General features: G+C 47.3%; 1 non-coding gene across 1 annotated transcript; it reads left to right on the top strand.

Moving 5' to 3' along the window:
• Positions 1-216: 216 nt before the first annotated feature.
• Trnat-ugu (transfer RNA threonine (anticodon UGU)) lies at positions 217-288 on the top strand. Its single transcript has one exon. It is a non-coding gene; the product is annotated as a tRNA-Thr (tRNA).
• The last annotated feature ends 6082 nt before the right edge of the window (positions 289-6370 follow it).

Below are 6370 nucleotides of genomic sequence, written 5' to 3'. Positions count from 1 at the left end.
CTCGGTTCTGGCAGCCTTGATGCCTAGGTAGCATAAGAGGGCTTCCCGCCATTAACCCGCTCATGACAGGCTGTAGACGTTCGAGTCACGGCCCGGGGGTTAAAAAGAAGGTCCCCTTCTCCCCGTGTAGTCAGAGTGGCGCTGGCTACCACCCTCAAGCGTCAGATACACTTCTAGTAAATATAAATAGCCGAGAAAGGGAAAAAGAACACGGTCGCCCAGATAGCCGAATTGGTAAGGCATTCGACATGTAATCGAAAGGCGTGGGTTCGATCCCCACTCTGGGCGAGTGTTTTTCTTTCTTTCTTCAGTATAATTAAGAAAAATGTTTACTTAATTAACCGTAGTGATAAAGAAAAGAGCGTAACCACCCCCCTATGCCTCCTTTGGCGTTGTAGACTGCTGACCTGTCTTTCTGTATTTCCTCAGCGAGCCCCTCATTTCCTTACTATATTATGCTGCGAAAGCCTAGCGAGGGTCTCGGTTCTGGCAGCCTTGATGCCTAGGTAGCATAAGAGGGCTTCCCGCCAGTAACGCGCTCATGACAGGCTGTAGACGTTCGAGTCACGCCCCGGGGGTTAAAAAGAAGGTCCCCTTCTCCCCGTGTAGTCAGAGTGGCGCTGGCTACCACCCTCAAGCGTCAGATACACTTCTAGTAAATATAAATAGCCGAGAAAGGGAAGGAGAACACAGTCGCCCAGATAGCCGAATTGGTAAAGCATTCGACATGTAATCGAAAGGCGTGGGTTCGGTCCCCACTCTGGGCGCGTGTTTTTCTTTCTTTCTTTCTTCTGTATAATTAAAAAAAATATTTACTTAATTAACCGTAGTGATAAAGAAAAGAGCGTAACTACCCCCCTATACCTCCTTTGGCGTTGTAGACTGCTGACCTATTATTCTGTATATATATATATATATATATATATATATATATATACATATATATACATATATATATATACCAAATCAGAACTGGGAAATGAGGGGCTCGGTGAATCAAGATAGAATAAGGGTTGGCAGTCAAAAAACCTCGGAAAGCAAAAGGGGTAATGCGATCGGTTTTAGAAACAGATGAGGAATTGTTTGAGTCAGAAGGAATGTGGTGAAAAATGCCCGCCAGGTGGGGTCCAAAACCACGACCTCCAGAAAACCGGTCTGGTGCGATAACCATTACGCTACCAGCGGTGCTGTTTCCCCACCCCGTTCTCGGGTATTTATGTGAAGGTATTTTTTGTTTCCAGCACTGGGGATGGTAGCTAGCTCCACTAGGACTACTCGGGGTGAAGGGGACCTTCTATTTAAACCCCGGTCCGTGACTCGAGTGTCTACAGCGTGTGGAGAGTGATCGACTAGCATTGAACCCTCTTAAGCTACCTTTGGGACCAAGACTGCAAAAACAGAGGCCCTCGTTATGCATGTAGCGATTCAGCAATGGGAAATGAGGGGCTCGGTGAATTAGGACAGAATAAGGGTTGGTAGTCACGAAAACCTCGGAAAAAAAGGGGGGAATGCGGTAGGTCATAGAAACAAATGAATATTTTGAGTCAGAAAGAAAGTGGTGAGAAAATACACGCCGGGTGGGATCCGAACCCACGACCTCCAGAATACCGGTCTGGTGCGATAACGACTACGCTACCGGCGGAGCCGTTTCCCCACCACTTTCTGGGGTATTTACGCGAAGGTATTTTTGTTTCCTGCACTTGGGACTGGTAGCCAGCGCCACCCGGACTACTCGGGGGGAAGGGGACCTTCTTTTTAACCCCCGGGCTGTGACTCGAATGTTTACGGCGTGTCGAGAGTGGTCAACTAGCATTGAACCCTCTTAAGCTACCTTTGGCACCAAGACTACCACAACACAGGCCCTCGCTATGCATGTAGCGAATCAGAAATGGGAAATGAAGGGCGCCGTGAATTAAGACATAATAAGGGAGGGCAGTCAAAAAAACCTCGGAAAGCAAAGGGGGGAATGCGGGAGGTCATAAAAACAGATGAAGAATTTTGAGTCAGAAAGAAAGTGGTTAAAGAAGTATATATATTATATATATGCATGTATATATGTATATATATATATATATATATATATATATAGTGAAAGAAGTCGACTGACACGTTTCCCGTTTTTGTTGCCAACAGTTTCGGAGTTAGAAACTCCTTCTTCAGGGCTGTATTTGAATTTCTCGCATTGCGTCTTTATACAAAAACTTCTGTGAGGGAGGGTTACTTCCCTCATCCCCCCTGCAGGAGAGGTCGCGGGTGAGCATTTCCCCACAGTTTATAGTCCCCCCCGTGCAATCGATCCATCCCGTAGGCGTCACCCCAGGTCCCGATGCTATATCTCGCCCCGTGAATGCACAACGAATGAACGTGGTAAATCTGTCAAGCAACCCGGCTCAAGAAAAACTTCTCTCAAAAGGTTTGACATTTTGCCCAGCCTCCGGAAATTTCAATGAGTTCCAACTATATCAGGATCTGGACACATTCGCACGTAATCTGCGTGTCCGGGAATACTTCCATGACCGCCCCAACACAAAAACACAACTGCCTGGTGCGTCAAACAAATCCTGGACACCAAAAGACCGACGAGACCAGCACTTAGATATGTATATAGTGTCTGTACAGAAGGATGTAATCCGGGCATATGCACAGCACCAACCCGGGCGCAACAACCTGTCAGTTGAAGAGCGAGCAGCTTTAACTTCCCTTCAAGCGGACACCAGCATAATTATCAAACCAGCGGACAAGGGGGGAGCCATTGTTATACTTGACAGGTCCGAATACTAGGAAGAGGGAATGCGACAACTAAGCGACAGACAATTTTATATTGAGCTACCAAATGACCCCACAAAATTTTATGAAAGTGAAATTCACAACACCCTCAAATCTCTTGTCACGGAAGGTAATATCACTGCCGCGATGGTTAAAATTAAGTCAACGGAACATCCTGTCCCTGGTCGATTTTACTTGCTACCTAAAATACATAAGAGCAACCACCCGGGCAGACCCATTGTATCCAGTAACGGGACGGTGACAGAAAAAATTTCAAGCTTCATTATACACATAATTAAGGACATCCCCCCCTACGTTCCCGTCCTACATCAAAGATACCAGCCATTTTCTACAGGAAATTGCTGGTATCGTCATTTCCCCAGGGTGTTTTCTGGTGACGCTGGACGTTTGTTCATTGTACACAAATATTCCCCACTCGGAAGGCATCGCAGCGACCGTGGCAGCCTTTACTGGCTTAAACAACCCATTATTAAACATAGAGAGCGAAACTCTCGCAACGCTTCTAACCATTGTACTAAATTATAACCACCTCGAATTCAACGAAAAGCACTTCCTTCAGATCAGTGGCACGGCGATGGGAACCAAGATGGCTCCAAATTACGCCAATATTTTTTGGCATCATTGGAAACTCCTTTCATTAAGAAGCAAGAAAAGAAACCACTGTTTTACAGGCGTTTTCTAGGTGATATATTCATGATATGGAACCACGACAAAGCGAGCCTTCTCGACTTCATTTCAAAATTTACCTGCCTCCATCAATCAATCAAGTTCACCCACGACATATCTCAAGATACTATCAACGTTTTGGATGTTACCCTTCAGGTACATGGCAACTCCCTCGCGACCACCGTCTACAAAAAACCCACGGATCGCCAACATTACCTGCATTTTGACAGCAACCACCCACGAGATTGCAAAGTTGGAATACCATACTCGCAGGCATACAGATACCGCCGAATCTGTTCTGATGTCCAAGAATTTGACAGAAACTCGCAAAATCTAAAGAACACCCTTCTGAATCAAAATTACCCAGAAAATATATTTGATGACGCAATCAACCGGACCCGCACAACAGACCGCCAGTCAGCATTCTCCAAAGCCAATTCACAAAAAACGGAAACACCCCAGACCAACCTGATATTAACATACGGTGCGAACATGCCGCGAGGGAACAACATACTGAGCAAGCATTTCAACATGATCAGACAAAGTGAGCACCTGTCAGCCATCTTCCCCGAACCACCCCGTGTAGTGTATCGTAAAGGCAAGAACCTAAAAGATATGCTTGTAAGGCTAAAATTGGGATCACGAAACAACACTCAGGCTGCCGCCCATGCGGGAAAACGCGCTGCAAAATCTGTCCCCTCATTACCCCAACCGACACGGCAAAATCTAACTTTTACAAATTTTCCTTCCGAATAAAAGAAAGCCTCGACTGTGATTCCAGTAACGTCGTATACAGACTGCACTGCGAAATGTGTGGCAAGGAGTATATTGGCCAGACCGAGAATGCATTCCGACTTAGATTCAACAACCACAAATCCAACGTTACCTCACAGCCGGATCTACCATTTTCCAAACATATGCGCCTGCCGGACCATTCCATTGAGCATATCAGAATCACTCTCCTGCAGTCCGGCTTCCGTTCTACCCTCGAACGCGAGCAGAGGGAGTCCAACTCTATACATAAATTCCAGGCATTCACCCATGGCATCAATGAGGACCCGGGCCGCCTCTCATTCTTGCGACAAAAAGCTGCGACTTAGACGGAAATATCGGGACCTTGCGGGCGATGGAGGGGGTGAGCGCGGAACCTGGACCGTGCGTACAACTTAAAAAAGAAAGCAAGAAGGAAAAAAGGAAACCCCGCTTTCGGGACGAAGTCAAGCAAAACAAACGGGTATAACGTCCCCCCCCCTTCCCCGCAGGTTCGGCAACCACCACCAGTCTAATCAGTGACCTTGAACAGCTGTGAGCGCGCCCCGCGGTCCCGCCGACGCACAGCGCCCTGAATTATGACCGCCGCACCACTGACAGACAAACGGCCGAAGAATGCGCCGCAAATGAAACCAAATCCCAGTGTGACTTGTTCCGCGGCTCGCTGGCCGCGTAGCAAAGCTTGGCTGCACCACTCGGTTTCGTCGAAACGGCGCCAAGACGAGAGCTGCTGTAGGTTTAACCAGTAGAAAACAAAACCGAAAATGGGACAGGAAATTCCGAGTATGGCGCGGGGACCATGCGTCGACTGGGCGGGCCGTGCACGCATGCGGCTTGCAGTTTGACCGAATCGAAGACCCATGCCTGTGCCGCCATCTTATGTCCGTCTCCCTCATCCCCCCCCCTTTTTTTTGCCCATTTTCCCTTCCCGCTGACTATTTTTACACCATTTGCGGAGCGCGCAGGACTCACTCTTGTTTTTTATGTTGTGTTAGCTTGTGTGCCTCTTGTTACGTGTTTTCGTGCTGCCTTTTCGTCCGTGTTCTTTCCCCTTCCCTCACCTTCCACCTTTCTAGCCAATCGGAATGCCTCACTTGCTCAAACTGTTTGAAACACCCCTCACCCGCGACCTCTCCTGCAGGGATGAGGGAAGTAACCCTCCCTCACAGAAGTTTTCGTATAAAGACGCAATGTGAGAAATTAAAATACAGCCCTGAAGAAGGAGTTTCTAACTCCGAAACTGTTGGCAACAAAAACGGGAAACGTGTCAGTCGACTTCTTTCACTATTTTTATACTGGCCCTTCGTACCTCATGATCTATATATATATATATATATATATATATATATATATATATATATATATATATATATATTGTCACGTGGCCAAAGACGACGCAGATGTCTTTAAGGAAAACAAGTTTATGGGAGCGAACTTGTACTCCCCTAACTACTCAAAGAATTCAGGCGACAAAGCAGCAGTCAACAAAGTGACGTGCGAAGGCCAGTGTCGAAGATTCGAATGCCGCGGCGTCTGCTCTGCGGCCTTTTATGTTATCTTTCGGCGCGAGCGCTTCTCGAACTGTCGAATTACATCCAGGAAATTGTATATGAGGGAAGATTATTCTGGGCTAGTGACGTTACGGCGAAACTGTCTGTTTATCGGAATTAGATAGCCCGTGCGGCATAAAAATAAAGAATGGACGACGCGCTTCGCTTGGGATACAGATAACAGAGCCGGGTGTGACCGGGCAATAAAAACAAACAACAAACCCACACAAGGTTAGCGCCATTACCCCCTCATAGAATGCATCGACCTCATGGTAAAAGAAAAACAATGCGAACAAACAACAAAAATAAGTCCGTCGTCTTGCATAGAAAGGCTTCAAGCTAGAGAGAGAGAGAGAAAAGACTTTATTCACAGGATCCTGCGTGCGGGTAGTTTCCGGCCGCGGAGGGCTCGGACTACCCTTCTAGTGCTCTAGTCTAATGGAGTCCTAACAACACTGGGCCTAGATCTCGAGGGTTACGTCTGGCCTAGCATCAGATACTTGGGTCCCTTCGGCCCGGTTGAAGGGCCGTTGGTTCCCGTTCTCTTCTGCCTGGCCAGCGCCTCCTCAAGCCGCTGGATGGCCCATTTTTGGGAT

Source organism: Haemaphysalis longicornis, unplaced genomic scaffold, assembly GCF_048455015.1.
Source record: "Haemaphysalis longicornis isolate Haplotype H1 unplaced genomic scaffold, Haemaphysalis longicornis Haplotype H1 scaffold_83, whole genome shotgun sequence".
NCBI classification, from domain to species: Eukaryota; Metazoa; Arthropoda; class Arachnida; order Ixodida; family Ixodidae; genus Haemaphysalis; species Haemaphysalis longicornis.
The sequence above is the reverse complement of the archived record's forward strand: the minus strand, read 5'-3'. Positions and strand labels throughout refer to the sequence as shown.